This window comes from Penaeus monodon, chromosome 26 (assembly GCF_015228065.2).
Source record: "Penaeus monodon isolate SGIC_2016 chromosome 26, NSTDA_Pmon_1, whole genome shotgun sequence".
In the NCBI taxonomy this organism is placed as follows: Eukaryota; Metazoa; Arthropoda; class Malacostraca; order Decapoda; family Penaeidae; genus Penaeus; species Penaeus monodon.
Window position 1 is genome coordinate 30,142,352 of NC_051411.1, and position 20,000 is coordinate 30,162,351.

Sequence of the window (20,000 nt, forward strand, 5' to 3'; positions counted from 1 at the left end):
TGCGTACGTATATATAATTATATAATCTTTCCTACATAAACATCCGAAGCCTCTCAGCAGAGTAGGAGAGCAAGGAAGCAAAGTATATAAAAGAACAAAATAACAGTTGACGACAAACCATGGGATGGAAACATAGGTAAAGGAGATATAGAAGAGGAACATTGGAAATTGCATGAGACTAGAATCCACTTCGGTCGCATAGGCTGCTGTTGTCTGCCTCTGAGCAATGAGGAAAAGAAATAAAGAAAAAGAAGGAAAAGAAACATTGATTACAAAGAATCAAACTTAAAGGCATTGAACAGTGGAACAGAATATAATATTCTTATCAGATGGCGATAAGAAAATTGAACACTTTTTGACCTGATCCTGAGTTTATGATTATATATATATATATATATATATATATATATATATATATATATATATATACTATAATATATATATACATATATATACACACATATTATATATATACATATATATATACATATATATACACACATATATATATATATACTATAAAGATATACATTTATCTTTATGTGCAACGATAGGGTACCTTGTTGCAGAATTTAATTGATGAAACAAAACATAGAAAAATGGAGGTTATGATGCTCTACCGGTGTCAAGGGAATAAAGCATGAAGTATAGAACATACTCAATATCATTTGTCCTATAAAAAGTGATAAGAAGCCAGTCATATAGCTGGATAGCTACATACACATATATAAATACGCACATACGTGCTTATATACAATCATGCATATACATACATTGACTATTTATCTTCTCATTCCTTTTGGTCTTTCGTTTATTCGCTTTCTCACTCAGTTCTTTCGTTCTTCAAGTCTTTCACTCTTCATCCCTGGCATTCTCTTCTTCACTCGTCTTTCTTTCCTTCGTTCACTCTCTCTCCCTCCTTCTCAGTCAAAAGTCTTGCGATGGCCGGGAATCGAACCCGGGTCAACTGCTTGGAAGGCAGCTATGCTCACCACACTATACCACCATGCTTCATTTTCAGAAGAGGAACAAATAGAAAGAATCATCCCTCACGAGAGACTTTCCAGCGACGAACGGATACCTGCCTGCCTTACTGCTGTATGGCGTATTAAGGCATTAGTAATGAGCTGCATGATCATGGTTATTTTCTAATCATTATGCTAATTATAAAAAAATATATATATAAAATATAGTGTGTGTGTTGTGAAGTACAAGTTATCATCTGTCATTATCGTTGTCATTATCACTGTTCATACTGTAGTTTCTCTATATTTATCGTTATGCCAAAGTTTTTTCGTAATTAATCTTATTTATCGATGATAGCTATTTTTGGGGGTAGAGCTACAGGGAAAAGAGAGTGTGAAGATATAAACGAGATGGAGGAAGGAGAGCCTGTGGACTCTTCAAGCTTCCGGTTAACAACTAAAAACTGGCTTGTGGGTCTTCGAAAGCATATCTAAAGTGATGTGCTATATTAATTTTTTATCAACATAGATTATTTTCGCTCTTCCTGTCTATCTTTATTGTCTAATCGTTGAAACTGTTTTACTCATTCTTCCTACTGTTACTTTTCTCGATCTTCATTAATCCATTATTTCCATAAAAGTTGCTTTCTTTTGTTGGTATATTAGAGAATAGATGTGTGAAGAGTGCAGTGGCATTCTTCAGCTTCCGGCGTTTGCCCAGCTAAGAAACCGTGCATTCTTTATGTAAGAATATCTGAATATTTGTCATAAGTATGTACGGAACCAATATGACCTTCTATTTAGCATCCGATGCCTCTCAGCAGAGTAGGAGAGCAAGGAAGCAAAGTGAGGACAGTATAATATCAAAGGACAAAATAAAACTTAACGACAAACCACCACTATAAAAGGAAACATAGTGCAACTAGATATAAATGTAGAACACTTAAAATTGCATGGTGCTAGAAACCACTTTGGTCGTACAGGCTGCTTCTATCTGGTTCTGAGCAATGACGAAAAAGAAAAAAAGATATTGATTACACAGAATCAAACTTAGATGCATGAAAAGGTGGAATAGAATATTGTATCCATGAGAAAATGTTGGATCAGCTGGTGATGAGAAAATTTAACACTTTTTGACCCGACCTTGAGTTTATGATACATATGTGTATGTATATATATTTGAATATATATACTGTATGGAGATGTACTTATATTTTTTATGTACAAGGATAGGGTAACTTGTTACAGAACTTATATGATGAGACAAAAAATTTAGAAGGATGCAGGTTATGATGCTCTATCGGTGTCAAAGGAATAACGCATGAAGTATAGAACATATGATACGCGGTATCATTATCTGTCCGATATCAAGGAGATAGGAAACCAGCTTAAAAGTTATATAGATGGATTGGTACATACACATAGATGCATACGTGCATACATCCTTATGTACATACATGTATAAACATACATTAAACACATGTACACACATATATATATATTCATATATCTATATATGTATAGATATATACAGTTACCTCTTTATCTCTGTTAACACATTTGTATGATTGTCTTTCTGTCTTTCCACCGATCTATTTCTATTTAATTTTAATTCTTGTATTGTCGTTCTGTCTATTTGCGTGTGTACCCTAGACCCTCTTCCTCCCTCTCCCTCTCCCTCTCCCTCTCCCTCTCCTTCTCCCTCTCCCTCTCTCTCATTCTCTCCTCTCGCCCTTTCGGTGTTACTTTTTTTTTTTTTTTTTTCTCCTTCTCAGTGAAAAGTCTTGCGATGGCCGGGAATCGAACCCGGGTCAACTGCTTGGAAGGCAGCTATGCTCACCACTATACCACCATCGCTTCACATTTCCAGAAGAGGAACAATACAAAGTCATCTCCCTCACGAGAGACTTTCCAGCGACGACCCGGATACCTGCCTGCCTTACCTGCTGTATGCGAGTATTAATGTATTAGCTAATAGAGCTGCAATGTCATGGTTATTTTCTAATCATTAAAGCTAATTTGTAAAGAAAAAAATATATAGAGATATAGTGTGTGTGTGTGTGTGAAGTACAAGTTTTTCACCTGTCATTATTCGTTGTCATAATCACTGTTCATGCTGTTTACTTTTCTCTATATTATCGTTATTTTCAAATTTCTTCCATAAATAATATCTTTATTTTAGTGATGATGCCTTTTTGTGGAGGAGAAGATAAGGGAAGAGAGAAGTGTGAAAGATATAAAAGAGTTGGAGGAGGGAGAGCCTAGTGGACCTCTTCCGCTTCCGCGTTTTCCAACCTAAAAACCAGGGACTTGTGTGTGTGTCTTCGAAAACATATCTAAATGTGATGTGCAGTATGTGAATGTGTATTCTTATATATATATACAAAGTAGATGCACACAAAGATTATCGCTCCTCTGTCATCATTTATCGTCATATTCGCTGCAACAGTTACTCATTGTTCATACTGTTACTTTTCTCGATACTATTATCATTATTACCCAATTCATTTTCATAAAAAATTGCTTTGTTTTGTTGGTGGTATTTTTGGGAGAGATAAAGAAGTGTGAAAGAATGCAGTGGACCTCTTCTGCTTTCACGTTTTCCAGCCAAGAAAACCGTGCGTTTGTTTCGTAAGAATGTCTGAATATATTTTATATTGATATGTAATTATAGAATTTATCTTACATTAGCAGCTGATACCTCTCACCAGAGTAGGAGAGCAAGGAAGCAAAGTGAGGACAGTATAATATCAAAGGACAAAATAACACTTAACGACAAGCCACCACTAGAAATGGAAACAGACGTGCAACTAGACAAAGATACAGGGGAAAACTGGAATTGCACGAGGCTAGAAACCACTTTGGTCGTACAGGCTGCTTCTATCTGCTTCTGAGCAATGAGGAAAACAAATAGAGAAAAAGAAGTAAAAGAATTATTTCTTAAATGCATTAAACGGAATAGAATGAAGCATCCATGAGAAAATGTTGGAAAATTGTACACTTTTTGACCTGACCTTGAGTTTATGATTATATGCATATGTGTATGTATATATATATATATAGTATAAAGATATACATATATCTTTATGCACAACGATAGGGTACCTTGTTACAGAACTTAAATGACCAAACAAAACATATAGAAACATGGAGGTTATGATGCTCTACCGGTGTCAGGGGAATAAAGCATGAAGTATAGAACATACTCAGTATCATTATCTGCCCTACAAAAAATATGAATCCAGCTTAAAGGTCAGATAGATTGATAGCTACATACACACATAGATAAATACGTACATACATGCTTATATACATGTATGCATACACACACATTAAACACATATGTGTATATATATGTATAAATATATATACAAATATATATGTATACATATATACATATAACTGAATATGTATAATACATATATGTACATAAATGTATGTGTTCTTTGTGTATTTATATCATATACATGTATATACCTCAATAAACAGACGAACAACGAAGCATTTAGTTCTTTGTCTCTGTTAACACGTTTGTATTTTTGTGTCTTCCTCATGAACTGTTATTTTTCCTTTTCATTCTTACATTGTTCTCTTTGCGTCTGTACACTATACTCCCCATCCTGTTTTATTACTCTTTAATTCATCATTCTTCTACCTACTTTCTCATTCTCTCTCGCCCTTTTGGTCTTTCGTTTATTTCGCTTTCTTACGCAATTCTTTCGTTCTTCAAGTCTTTCACTCTTCATCCCTGTCACTCTCTTCTTCACTCGTCTTTCTTTCCCTCGTTCACTCTCTCTCCCTCCTTCTCAGTCAAAAGTCTTGCGATGGCCGGGAATCGAACCCGGGTCAACTGCTTGGAAGGCAGCTATGCTCACCACTATACCACCATCGCTTCATATTTCCAGAAGAGGAACAATACGAAGTCATATCCCTCACGAGAGACTTTCCAGCGACGACCCGGATACCTACCTGCCTTACCTGCTGTATGCGAGTATTAATGCATTAGCTAATAGAGCTGCAATGTCATGGTTATTTTCTAATCATTAAAGCTAATTTGTAAAGAAAAAAAATATATATAGATATAGTGTGTGTGTGTGTGAAGTATAACTTTATCATCTGTCATATTCGTTGTCATTATCACTGTTCATACTGTTACGTTTCTCTATATTATCGTTATTGCCAAATTTCTTCCGTAATTAATACCTTTATTTTATCGATGATGCCTTTTTTGTGGGGGAGAAGATAAGGGAAAAGAGATGTGTGAAAGATATAAACGAGATGGAGGAAGGAGAGCCTTGTGGACCTCTTCCGCTTCCGCGTTTTACAACTAAAAAAACTGGCTTGTGTGTGTCTTCCGAAAGCATATCTAAATGTGATGTGCAGTATATGTATTTTTTCATATTTACAAAGTAGATGCACACATAGATTATCGCTCTTCTGTCATCATTTATTGTCATAATCGCTGAAACTGTTACTCATTGTCCATACTGTTACTTTTCTCGATATCATTATTAATCCAATTATTTCCATAAAAGTTTGCTTTATTTTGTTGGAGTATATTTGGGGGGATAAAGAAGTGTGAAAGAGTGCAGTGGACCTCTTCAGCTTCCGCGTTTTCCAGCTAAGAAAACCGTGCGTTGTTTTGTAAGAATGTCTGAATATATTGTATATTAATATGTACGGATATACAATTATAGAATTTCTCTTAATTAAGCATCCGATGCCTCTCAGCAGAGTAGGAGAGCAAGGAAGCAAAGTGAGGACACTATAACATGAAAGGACAAAATAACAGTTAACGACAAACCAACACTATAAATGGAAACATAGTGCAACTAGATATAGATATTCTTCTTTTAACGGTAGGTTCATGTCTGAGCCGCCGTGGTCACAGCATGATACTTCATTGTAGTTTTCATGTTGTGATGCTCTTGGAGTGAGTACGTGGTAGGGTCCCCAGTTCCTTTCCACGGAGAGTGCCGGTGTTACCTTTTTTTTTTTTTTAGGTAATCATTCTCCCTATCTTATCCGGGCTTGGGACCAGTACTGACTTGGGCTGGCTTGGCCACCCAGTGGCTAGGTTCTATAGATATAGAACACTTAAAATTGCATGGTGCTAGAAACAACTTTTGTCGTAAGGGGTGCTTCTATCTGGTTCTGAGCAATGAGGAAAACGAAAAAAAAAATATTGATTACATAGAATCAAACTTAAATGCATGAAAAGGTGGAATAGAATATTGTATCCATGAGAAAATGTTGGATCAGCTGGTGATGAGAAAATTTAACACTTTTTGACCCGACCTTGAGTTTATGATACATATGTGTATGTATATATATTTGAATATATATACTGTATGGAGATGTACTTATATTTTTTATGTACAAGGATAGGGTAGCTTGTTACAGAACTTATATGATGAGACAAAAAATTTAGAAGGATGCAGGTTATGATGCTCTATCGGTGTCAAAGGAATAACGCATGAAGTATAGAACATATGATACGTGGTATCATTATCTGTCCGATATCAAGGAGATAGGAAACCAGCTTAAAGGTTATATAGATAGATTGGTACATACACATAGATGCATACGTGCATACATCCTTATATACATACATGTATAAGCATACATTAAACACATGTACACACACATATATATACATATATCTATAAATGTATAGATATATACAGTTACCTCTTTATCTCTGTTAACACATTTGTATGATTGTCTTTCTGTCTTTCCACCGATCTATTTCTATCTAATTTTAATTCTTGCATTGTCGTTCTGTCTATTTGCGTGTGTACCCTAGACCCTCTTCCTCCCTCTCCCTCTCCCTCTCCCTCTCCCTCTCCTTCTCCCTCTCCCTCTCTCTCATTCTCTCCTCTCGCCCTTTCGGTCTTCCGTTTTTTCGCTTTCTCACTCTGCCGTTCTTCAAGTCTTTCACTCCTCAACTCCTCCTTTCACCCACTTCTTCATTTGTCTTTCTCTCGCTCTCCCTCCCTCCTTCTCAGTCAAAAGTCTTGCGATGGCCGGGAATCGAACCCAGAAGAAGAGGAACAATGCAAAGTCATCTCCCTCACGAGAGGCTTTCCAATGACAACTCGGATACCTACTTGACTCACCGCTTGTGATTAATGTATTTAAAAAATGTGTGTATATATATACAGATACATAGATAGATGTATGGGTGTGTATGTGTGAAGTACATGCACGCATATATTGTTTATCATGTTATTATTCATTATCCTAATCGTTGTTCATACTGTTACTTTTCTCGATATCATTATCCCTATTGCCCAATTACTTCCATAAATACTCCTTTATTTTAATGTTAGGTATTTGCCTTTTTTTGGAGGGGGGGTGGAGAAAGAGAGAAAAGTGTATGATATAAAAGAGAAGATGGGGAAAGTAGAGTGTAGTGGGCCTACTACGAAAAAAAATATATATATAGATGTGTGCATGTGTAAAGTACATGCACAAAAAATTTTTATCATCTATGATTATTCGTTGTCATAATCATTGTTCATACTGTTATTCTCCTCTCGATATCATCGTTATTGCCAAAGTACTTCCATAATTAATACCTTTATTTTATTGATGCCTCTTTTGTGGGGGAGAAGATAAGGGAAGAGAGAAGTGTGAAAGATATAAAAGAGATGGAGGAAGGAGAGCATAGTGGACCTCTTCCGCTTCTGCGTTTTCCAGCCTAAAAAACAGTGGTTTGTGTGTGTCTTCGCAAGCATATCTAAATGTGATGTGCAGTATATGAATGTGTATTTTTGGGTATATATACAAAGTAGATGCACCCATAGATTATCGGTCCTCTGTCCTCTCATTGTTCATACTGTTACTTTCCTCAGTACAAGGATTTCCATAAAATAGGTTATTTTGGGAGGGGATTAAAGGAAAGGAGTGGTGGACTCCGCTTGAAGAGTTGCAAGGAGAACTCGTGCGTTTTTCAGCTAAGAAAAGTGGTGTTACAATGTACGGATATGTAATTATAGAATTTCTCTTACATAAGCATCTGATGTCTCTCAGCAGAGTAGGAGAGCAAGGAAGCAAAGTGAGGACAGTATAATATCAAAGGACAAAAAATACGAAACACCACTATAAATGGAACATTAGTCAGTAGATAAGATATCGAAAAACACTGGAAATTGCATGAGGCTAGAAACCACTTTGGTCGTACAGGCTGTTCCTATCTGGTTCTGATCAATGAGGAAAAGAAAGAAAAAGAAGGAAAATTATTGATTACACAGAATCAAACTTAAATGCATGAAAAGGTGGAACAGAATATAATGTCCATGAGAAAATGTTGGATCAGCTGGTGATGAGAAAATTCAACACTTTGGCCCCGACCTTGAGTTTATGATATATATATGTGTATGTATATATATTTAGATATATATATAAATATATACAGTATAAAGATATACGTATATGTATATATAATGTAAAAGGATAGGGTAGCTTGTTACAAAATCTAGATAATGAAATAAAATATTGAGAAAGATGCAGGTATTAATGCTCTATCGGTGTCAAAGGAATAACGCATGAAGTATAGAACATATAATCGGTATCATTATCTGCTCTATATTAAAGTGATAGGAATATCACTTATATTCCTATCACTTATATACATGCATATATATACATTAATTAACATATATTTACACATATATACATATATCTATGGATAAATATATACAGTTACCAATTTATCTCTGTTAACATGTTTGTATGATTGTCTTTCTGTGTCTTTCCACCAATCTATTTCTATTTCTATTTGATTTTAACCCTTACATTGTTGTTCTGTCTATTTGCGTCTGTACCCTAGACCCTCTTCCTTTCTCTCTCTCTCTCTTCTTTTTATTTATTTATTTATTTGTTTATTTATTTATTTATTTTACTTTTTCATTCTCTCCTCTCGCCTTATCGGTCTTTTGCTTTTCTTTCGCTTTCTCACTCTTTGGTCCTTCATTCTTTCATTCTTCAATCCTTTCGCCCACTTCTTCAATCATGTTTCTCTCTATCGTTCACTCTCCCTCCCTCCTTCTCAGTCAAAAGTCCTGCAATGGCCGGGAATCGAAGGTCAACTGCTTGGAAGGCAGCTATGCTCACCACTATACCACCATCGCTTCACGTTTCCAGAAGAGGAACAATGCAAAGTCATCTCCCTCACGAGAGACTTTCCAGCGACGACTCGGATACCTACCTGAATTACTTGTTGTTTCCGATTAATGTATTAAGAAAACATGTATATAGATAGATAGATAGATGTGTATGTGTGTGTGTATGTGTGTGTATGTATGTATGTGTGTGTATGTATGTGTGTGTGTGTAAAGTACGCATAAATTGTTTATCATGCTATTATTCATTGTCATAATCGTTGTTCATACTGTTACTTTTCTCGATATCATTATCGTTATTGCCCAATTACTTCCACAAATACTACCTTTATATTAATGTTAGGTTCTTGCTTTTTTGGGGGGGTGGGGGAGAAAGAGAGAGAAGTGTGAGATATAAAAGAGAAAATGGAGGAAGCAGAGAGTAGTGGACCTCTTCCGCTTCCGCGATTTCTATCTCAAAAAAAAAAACATTGGCTTGTGTGCGTCTATTCGTAAGCATATCTAAATGTGATGTACAATAAATTAATGCTTTTGTGTGTATGTGTGTGTGCCATCACCGTTGCGGCGTTTGACGAACTAATCGGCGATATGTTTCACGTTGTCGACTTGACATTATGTAGGTGGCTGGGTCTTATATACAGGAGTGGTTGACCCATGATCCTTCCCCAGGGGAGTAGTTAGTCAGGTATTGTTGGTGGTTCCCAAACCACTACCGAATTTACGTTATACCCAACCCACATATGCAAATCCGTGTGTGAGCTCATGTGCGCCCGCGGGCGATGTGCGCGTGCATGAATCCAAACACATTCATATGCGCGCGATGTGTGCATGAACGCATACAAACATGTATACATACATATACATATGTGGCTAAATAGAAAATTAAATACAAGGTAGCTACCCTTTTAATCTTTCGTTTCCCTTCTGCATGATTGTGTGATTGTCTTTCTTCCGACCTGTTCCTTTTTTCTTTTCTTTTTTTCAGTGCTAGTCTGTCTCTGCGTCTGCACCTAAATCCTCTTCTTTCCTTATGTCTTTCTTCTTAAACTCATCATTCAGCTCCTTCAGTCTTCCCTTCTTCCAGTCTTCCTTTAACGTTTTAATTATAACTTCAACCTTTCACTCACTCCTTTCCTCGTCTACTCTCTCCTTCGTTCACTCTCTCTCCCTCCTTTCCAGTCAAAAGTCCTGCGATGGCCGGGAATCGAACCCGGGTCAACTGCTTGGAAGGCAGCTATGCTCACCACTATACCACCATCGTTTCACATTTCCAGAAGAGGAACAATGCAAAGTGATTTCTCACGCGAGAGACTTTCCAGCGACGACTCGGATACCTACCTGCCTTACCTGCTGTTTGCAGTGTGATGGTTATTTCCTATTCATTAAAGCAAATTTGTAAAGAAAAAATATATATAGATGCGTGTGTGTGTGAAGTACAAGTTTATCATCTGTCAGTATTCATTGTCATAATCATTGTTCATACTGTTACTTTTCTCTATATTATTGTTATTGCCAAAGTTCTTAAATAAATAATACCCTTATTTTATTGATGATGCTATTTTATTGGGGGAGAAGATAAGGGAAGAGAGAAGTGTGGAAGATATAAAAGAGAAGATGGAGGAAGGAGAGCCTAGTGGACCTCTTCCGTTTCCGCGTTTTCCAACCTAAAAAAACAGTGGCTTGTGTGTATGTGTGTTCGCAAGCATATCTTAATGTGATTTGCAGTATATGAATGTGTATATTTTATATTTATAAAGTAGGTGCACACATAGATTATCTCTCCTCTGTCATCATTTATTGTCATATTCGCTGCAGCAGTTACTCATGTTCTTATTGTTACTTTTCTCGATATCATTATCATTATTACCCAATTATTTCCATTAAAAAATTGCTTTATTTTGTTGATGGTATTTTTGGAGAGATAAATAAGTGTGAAAGAATGCAGTGGACCTCTTTTGCTTTCACGTTTTCCAGCCAAGAAAACCGTGCGTTTGTTTCGTAAGAATGTCTAAATATGTTGTATATTAATATGTATGATATAATTATAGAATTCCTCTTATATAAGCATCCGATGCCTCTCAGCAGAGTAGGAGAGCAAGGAAGCAAAGTGAGGACAGTATAATATCAAAGGACAAAATAACACAACGACAAATCACCACTATAAATGGAAACATTAGTGCAGCTAGATAAAGATATCGAAGAACACTGGAAATTGCATGAGGCTAGAAACCACTTTGGTCGTACAGGCTGCTCCTATCTGGTTCTGAGCAATGAGGAAAAGAAAGAAAAAGAAGGAAAAAATATTGATTACAAAGAGAATCAAACTCAAATACATGAAAAGGTGGAACAGAATATAGTGTCCATGAGAAAATGTTGGATCAGCTGGTGATGAGAAAATTCAACACTTTGGCCCCGACCTTGAGTTTATGATATATATATGTGTATGTATATATATTTAAATATATATATAATATATACAGTATAGAGATATACGTATATATATATATATATATATATATATATATATATATATATATATATATATATATATATATATATATATAATGTAAAAGGATAGGGTAGCTTGTTACAAAATTTAGATAATGAAACAAAATATTGAGAAAGATGCAGGTTATGATGCTCTATCGGTGTCAAAGGAATAACGCATGAAGTATAGAACATATGATAATCGGTATCATTATCTGCTCTATATTAAAGTGATAGGAATATCACTTATATTCCTATCACTTATATACATGCATGTATATACATTAATTAACATATATTTACACATATATTCATATATCTATGTATAAATATATACAGTTACCTCTTTATCTCTGTTAACATGTTTGTATGATTGTCTTTCTGTGTCTTTCCACCAATCTATTTCTATTTCTATTTGATTTTAACCCTTACATTGTTGTTCTGTCTATTTGCGTCTGTACCCTAGACCCTTTCATTCATTTCTTTCATTCCACATCTTTCAGTCTTTCACTCTTCAGCTCCTTCAATCTTATTTTCATCCATTCTTTCACTTTCACTTTTTAATTCTTTCTTCAACCCTTTTACTCCTTTCCTCGTCTGCTCTCTCTCCCTCGTTCACTCTCATCACATTGCAGATCTATCAGGGAATACATTAGTACATGCAAATAGCAGGTAATTCAGGTAGATATCCGAGTCGTCGTTGGAAAGTCTCTCGTGAGAGAGATGACTTTGCATTGTTCCTCTTCTGGAAATGTGAAGCGATGGTGGTATAGTGGTGAGCATAGCTGCCTTCCAAGCAGTTGACCCGGGTTCGATTCCCGGCCATCGCAGGACTTTTGACGAGGAGTGAGAATGAGAGTGAACGAGAAAGAGGTAGACGAATGAAGGAGTGATTGAAAGGGTGAAAAAGTGAGAGCTGACGAGCGGAGTTGGCGAGTGACAGTTACGCAGACAGGGAAGCAGAAAGATAAAAGAGGAAGCTGCCTATCTAAGCTATACGCACACATACATATATACATATGTATGACATATATGTATATATACAGATATACATATGTATATATGTGTATGTATGTGTGTATGTACATTTACATGTATATAATGATGGCAGACAACCAAGAAGAAATTGATATATCTGTTTGTGTGTTTGTAAAGTGTACAATTCTTAGGTTGGCTCACAATAAACTTTATATACACACTTTACCGCATGTAAATGTTTATAGATGTACACATATGCATATGTATGTATGCGTGTGTCCATGTATATATATAGCTTTTAAGTTGGCCTCCTACCACTTTTATATTAGAAAGATAATGATATCGAGTATCTCTTACATTTCCTATTTATTCCTCTGAAACTAGTATCTTAAATGGTATTTTTACATTCTTTCCCAACAATGATTAAGCTCTGTAAAAGCTACCAAATCGTATAATTCGCTATACAGAAAAAAAAAATCCTAAAAGGCGGGCAAAACGTTTTCAATTTTCTCATCGCAAACTGATCCAAAAATTTCTCAAGGCTACTACTATATTCTATCCCACTGCTTCATGCCGTTACGTATTAATTTATTAATTTATTTCTTATTATTTTTCTTGGTCCCTGTGACCAAAATAGACTCGTGATTGATGTGATTTCCGATGTTCCTCTTCTATACCATCCTTACCTAGTTACGTTTTTCTTCGGTGTCTTTTTAGTAATTACTTGTCGCTGTTACTTGTTTTGCCCTTTCATATATTGTCTTTAGCGTGTGTAACATTAATTATATATATCAACATTCATATAATGCGCGTCACATTTAGATATGCTTGCGAAAACACACACGCACAAGCCACTGTTTTTTTAGTTGGAAAACGCGTCCACTACACTCTGCTTCCTCCATTTTCTCTTTTATATCTTTCACACTTCTCTCTCCCCGTCTCTCCCGCCCCCCCAAAAAAAGGGAATACCATCAATAAAATAACGGTATTTATGGAAGTAATTGGGCAATGACGATAATAATATCGAGAAAAATAACAGTATGAATAATGATTATGGCGAACAATGACATGATAAACAATTTATGCGTGCACATACTTTACACACAAATATCTATATATTTTTCTTTACAATTTTCTTTTAATAAATTTGAAATCAGCATAACATTCAAGGTCTATCAGGAAATACAGTAATACCCATTAACACCAGGTAGGGTAAGTAGGCATCCGAGTCGCCGCTGGAAAGTCTCGTGAGGGACATGACTGTATTGTTCCTTTGTATTGTTATGCATGCGTGCTTGCACTTACCACACACACACACACATCTATCTATCTAATATATATATATATATATATAATATATATATATATATATATATATATATATATACACACATATACATATATATATATATATATATATATATATATATATATATATATATATATATATATATATATACACACACACATATACACATATATATATATATATATATATATATATATATATATATATATATATATATATATACATACACATATTTTTTCTTCTTCTAATACAGTAATCACTAACAACGGGTAAGGCAAGTAGGCATCCGAGTCGTCGCTGGAAAGTCTCTCGTGAGGGAGATTGTGGTGTTTCCGAGCGGTCGTAGGCTTTACTTATTTTTTATCTAATATTTAACATTCCACAATTAAATGGTAAACTGCCACCACTGACCTTTGAGGAGTGTCAGGTCTCCAATACTTGGGATTAATTAATATCAAGAGGAAAACTGAAAGATTGTTTTCACTTCATTATTTATTGACTTATTCAATATTGCCTTAATCTTGGGTTCTAGAATTTTCTAAGTTAAAACTTGGGAGATCCGTACAATAATTGTTCGAGTAACTCACCGGGTAACAGGTTCAGATGCACCTAGTGTGGGGTCTGCTCTGAGACTGACGACTTTTCGTCACACATTTTGTCGCTCAGCCTGGCTCTCATATCTTTCTCTTCTTTTCATTGGTTCTTTTTCCAAACACATTTCTTCATTGGTTATTTCTTGTCCAATGACCATATTCCTATGGTTAAGACACGCCTACACTAACAACAGTACTCTGTTGTCCACGTTTTCCACGTTTTCCCACGTCTGATCCTGAGCCAGGTCAAAAAGCTATAACTCGTGTCCACTTCGACCGATAGGGCATTGGGGTGCGAAACCACATACAAACAAAGGTTAGGTCTACTCGCCATGTGGTGTACATCTGGGTAAGACTCTCTTGGGTTACTTCACTTGTTTCAATATTTCACTTGTTAAGGGATACCCCAGGCGTTACACCACAAGATTACTTTGCATTGTTCCTCATCTGGAAATGTGAAGCGATGGTGGTATAGTGGTGAGCATAGCTGCCTTCCAAGCAGTTGACCCGGGTTCGATTCCCGGCCATCGCAGGACTTTTGACTGGAAAGGAGGGAGAGAGACGGAACGAGGGAGAGAGGTGACGAGTGAAAAGTGAAAGTGAAAGAATGGAAGAAAGGAAAATCGAAAGAGCTGAAGAAAAAGAGTGGGAGAAAGGAAGAATGAAAGTGGAAAAAATGAAACAACGAAAATACGAAAGAGCGGAAGAGAGAAATATGAAAGAACGTAAAACCGAAAGAGCGAGAGATAATGAGAAAGTAAGAAACAGAAGTAGGGGAACGATGAATTAGAGAAGAGAGTAATAAGAAATGTGAATTAGAGAGGTAGAGGATTTAGGGTACTGAGACAGTCCGACACTGTAAGAAAGAAAATGATAATGAATGAAACAATAGGTAAGGAGAAAGGCACTCAGAAGGGAAGGGAAACCGAGAGATTGAGGGGTAGCTGCATCGTATTTCATATATTTATTTAGCCACACATATATATGTGTATGTATGCATGCATTTATGTATGTACGTATTTATCTCTCTCTATATAACATTGAAGTTGTTTCTATCACTTTTATATACATACATATGTATGTTTGCTTGTCTGTATGTAAATACATGTTTGTATTTATGTTCGTGGGCCCCCTAACACTTTTGTGTAGGATAGATAAGGATATCGAGTAGTCCAAATATTCTAGACTTCACGCCCTATTCCTCTGATACCGGTCCAGAATCATAACTGGTATTTTTTCTAGATTCAGAAAAAAAAACAAAGCTCTGGAACAAGCAGCTAATATGTACAATTCGTTTTACAATATTGAAAATAGAAAGAAAAATCAAGAGCGCGGAGAAATGTTTTCATTTTTCTTATCGCCAACCGATCCAGATTTTCTCAAGGATACTATATCTTTACCTCATAGCGGTCTGCCGCTGTTATTGTTTTGTCCTTTCATATACTGTCCTCACTTTGCGTTCGGCTCCTAGCTCTCGTGCCCTACTGAGAAACATCGGCAGCGTATGTAACATTAATTAAACATGCACACACATTTATATACTGCACATATTCAGAACCAGACAGATATAAAGAGAAGGAAAAAATATTTGTTGATTACACAGAATCAAACTTCAATGCATGAAAAGGTGGAATAGAATATAGTATCCATGAGAAAATGTCGGATCAGCTTGTGATGAGACCCGACCCGACCTTGAGTTTATGATACATATATATGTGTATGTGTGTATATATATATATATATATATATATATATATATATATATATATATATGTGTGTGTGTGTGTGTGTGTGTGTGTGTGTATATATATATATGTGTGTGTATATATATATATATATATATATATATATATATATATATATTTAAATATACATATACAATATAGATATGTATGTATATTTTTCATGTACATGGAAAGGGTAGCTTGTTACAGAACTTAAATGATGAACCAAAACATCTAGAAAAATGCATGTTATGATGTCAGAGGTGTCAGAGGAATAACGCTTGAAGTATAGAATATATGGTACTCGGCATCATTATCTATCCTATATTAAAGTGATAGGAAACCAGCTTAAGAGTTATATAGATGGATAGGTACAGATACACATATATACGTGCATACATGCTTATATACGTGCATGTATCTTCTTCTTTTAACGGTAGGTTCATGTCTGAGCCGCCGTGGTCACAGCATGATACTTAATGTGCATGTATATACATACATTAAACATAAATATGCACACACACATACATATATCTAAATATGTGTACATATATATGTATACGTATACATATACATGTGTTTTTGGGTATTTATATCATATGCATGTATATACCTAAATAGACAGACTAACAACGAAGCAGTTATCTCTCTATCTCTGTTAACACGTTTGTATGACTGCCTTTCTGTGTCTATCCCCCGATCTATTATTTTGTATACTTGCGTCTGTACCCTAGACCCTCTTCCTCTATTATTTTATTATTTTTTAGATTCATCCTTCTCCTCCTTTCTCTTACTTTCCATCATTCTCTTACTTTCTTCGCTCCTCTCGCCCTTTCGATATTTCGTTTTTCCGCTTTCTCACTCAAATCTTTGGTTCTTCAACTCTCTTCACTCTTCAACCCTTTCACCCACTTCTTCACTCGTCTTTCTCTCTCTCGTTCACTCTCCCTCCCTCCTTCTCAGTCAAAAGTCTTGCGATGGCCGGGAATCGAACCCGGGTCAACTGCTTGGAAGGCAGCTATGCTCACCACTATACCACCATCGCTTCACATTTCCAGAAGAGGAACAATGCAAAGTCATCTCCCTCACGAGAGACTTTCCAGCGACGACTCGGATACCTACTAGCCTTACTCGTTATTTGCGATTGTATTAAAAAAAAAGTATATGTACATGTATATATATATAGATAGATAGATAGATAGATAGATAGATAGATAGATGGATGTGTGTGTATGTGTAAAGTACCTGCACGTATAAATTGTTTATGTCATTATCCGTTGTCATAATTGTTGTTCATACTGTTACTTTTCTCGATATAATCGTTATTTTCCAATTACTTCCATAAATACTGCCTTTATTTTATCGATAATGTTGCCTTTTTTGGGAGGGAGGGGGGAGAGAAAGAGAGAAGTGTGAAAGATATAAAAGAATATGGAAGAAGCAAAGTGCAGCGGACCTCTTCCGCTTCCGCGCTGTGTAAAAAATGAATAAATAATATATATATATATATATATATATATATATATATATATATATATATCATATAAGTATATATAGTAAATAATATAGCATATAGATGGCCATGTGGCGTCCTCAAAATACTGTCACACCATATGAATTGTATGGCTTGCCTGTTGTGCTACCAGCATGTGTTGCGTAACCCAAATACTTCGGCATGTGTTCACTGTCACAACATTAGCATTAATGACTAGTTAAAAGAGTTTATTATATGGTGCGTGGTTTGTAACCATATCTTACCCCAGGGTATGCAGTGTTTGAAGAACTACTTGGTGCCATGTTTCACGTTGTCAACTTGGCATTATGTAGTTGGCTGAGTCTTTATACTGGTGCGGTTGAGTTGACCCATGATCCTTCCCCAGGGATAGTTGGCCAAGTATGTTGTTGGTGGTTCCCAACCCACTACCGTATTTACGTTATACTCACCCAACGTATGCAAATCCGCTTATGTGCTCATGTGCGCGTGCATGAATCCACGCACATTCATATGCGATGTGTGCATGAACGCATACATACATAAATGTATACATAGAAATACATATGTGTGGCTAAATAGAGATATTAGATAAGAGGCAACTAAACTCTCAAACTCATCATTCTCCTACTTCTGTTTCTTACTTTCTCATTCTCTCCGCTCCTCTCCTCTTTCACATTTTCTCTCTTACGCTCTTTCGAATTTCTGTTGTTTCAGTCTCCCACTCTTTCATGCCACATCTTTCAGGTTTTCACTCTTCAGCTCCTTCAATCTTATTTTCGTCCATTCTTTCACTTTCACTTTTTAATTCTTTCTTCAAACCTTTCACTTCTTTACTCGTCTACTCTCCCTCGTTCACTCATCACATTGCAGCTCTATCAGGGAATACATTAATACTCGCAAATAGCAAGTAATTCAGGTAGGTATCCGAGTCGTCGCTGGAAAGTCTCTCGTGAGGGAGATGACTTTGCATTGTTCCTCTTCTGGAAATGTGAAGCGATGGTGGTATAGTGGTGAGCATAGCTGCCTTCCAAGCAGTTGACCCGGGTTCGATTCCCGGCCATCGCAAGACTTTTGACTGAGAAGGAGGGAGGGAGAGTGAACGAGAGAAAGACGAGTGAAGAAGTGGGTGAAAGGGTTGAAGAGTGAAAAACTTGAAGAACCAAAGAGTTGAGTGAGAAAGCGGAAAAACGAAATACCGAAAGGGCGAGAGGAGCGAATAAAGTAAGAGAAAGGAGGAGAAGGATGAATCTAAAAAATAATAAAATAATAGAGGAAGAGGGTCTAGGGTACAGACGCAAGTATACAAAATAATAAATCGGGGGATAGACACAGAAAGACAGTCATACAAACGTGTTAACAGAGATAGAAAGATAATTGCTTCGTTGTTAGTCTGTCTATTTAGGTATATACATGCATATGATATAAATACCCAAAAACACATGTGTATATGTATACATATACATATATATGTACACATATTTAGATATATGTATGTGTGTGTGCATATTTATGTTTAATGTATGTATATACATGCACGTATTCATGTTGAGCTCGCCGTGGCACATATGATGAAAGGTACAAGATATCTGATATACGGGCAGGTCCCAGCCTTAGAGGTAGTATGTATCCTTGAGGGAACATTCCTGGATCGTTTGGCGATCACCAAGGAAAAGGAATTCAGACTAACAATATTATCCTCCCCACCGAAAATCTTCTTGATTTTTCTTTCTTTTTTCAATATTGTAAAACGAATTGTACATATTAGCTGCTTGTTCCAGAGCTTTGTTTTTTTTTCTGAATCTAGAAAAAATACCAGTTATGATTCTGGACCGGTATCAGAGGAATAGAGCGTGAAGTCTAGAATATTTGGACTACTCAATATCCTTATCTATCCTACACAAAAGTGTTAGGGGGCCCACGAACATAGATAAAAACATGTATTTATACATACAAGCAAACATACATATGTATGTATATAAAAGTCATAGAAACAACTTCAATGTTATATAGAGACAGATAAATATGTACATACATAAATGCATACATACATACACATACATATGTGTGGCTAAATAAATATATGAAATACGATACAGCTACCCCTCTATCTCTCGGTTTCCCTTCCCTTCTGAGTGTCTTTCTCCTTACCTATTGTTTCATTCATTATCATTTTCTTTCTTACAGTGTCGGACTGTCTCAGTACCCTAAATCCTCTGCCTCTCTAATTCACATTTCTTATTACTCTCTTCTCTAATTCATCGTTCCCCTACTTCTGTTTCTTACTTTCTCATTATCTCTCGCTCTTTCGGTTTTACGTTCTTTC

At 35.9% G+C, this 20,000-nt stretch overlaps 7 non-coding genes across 7 annotated transcripts; 3 read left to right on the forward strand and 4 right to left on the reverse strand.

Annotated features, from left to right (window-relative positions):
• Positions 1-2,750: 2,750 nt before the first annotated feature.
• Positions 2,751-2,822, reverse strand: Trnag-ucc. The gene has a single exon. It is a non-coding gene; the product is annotated as a tRNA-Gly (tRNA).
• A 1,963-nt stretch (positions 2,823-4,785) lies between these two features.
• On the reverse strand, positions 4,786-4,857 carry Trnag-ucc. Its single transcript has one exon. It is a non-coding gene; the product is annotated as a tRNA-Gly (tRNA).
• Positions 4,858-10,280: 5,423 nt separating this feature from the next.
• Trnag-ucc lies at positions 10,281-10,352 on the reverse strand. The gene has a single exon. It is a non-coding gene; the product is annotated as a tRNA-Gly (tRNA).
• Positions 10,353-12,336: 1,984 nt separating this feature from the next.
• On the forward strand, positions 12,337-12,408 carry Trnag-ucc. The gene has a single exon. It is a non-coding gene; the product is annotated as a tRNA-Gly (tRNA).
• A 2,510-nt stretch (positions 12,409-14,918) lies between these two features.
• Trnag-ucc lies at positions 14,919-14,990 on the forward strand. The gene has a single exon. It is a non-coding gene; the product is annotated as a tRNA-Gly (tRNA).
• Positions 14,991-17,155: 2,165 nt separating this feature from the next.
• On the reverse strand, positions 17,156-17,227 carry Trnag-ucc. The gene has a single exon. It is a non-coding gene; the product is annotated as a tRNA-Gly (tRNA).
• A 1,443-nt stretch (positions 17,228-18,670) lies between these two features.
• Trnag-ucc lies at positions 18,671-18,742 on the forward strand. Its single transcript has one exon. It is a non-coding gene; the product is annotated as a tRNA-Gly (tRNA).
• Positions 18,743-20,000: the final 1,258 nt, after the last annotated feature.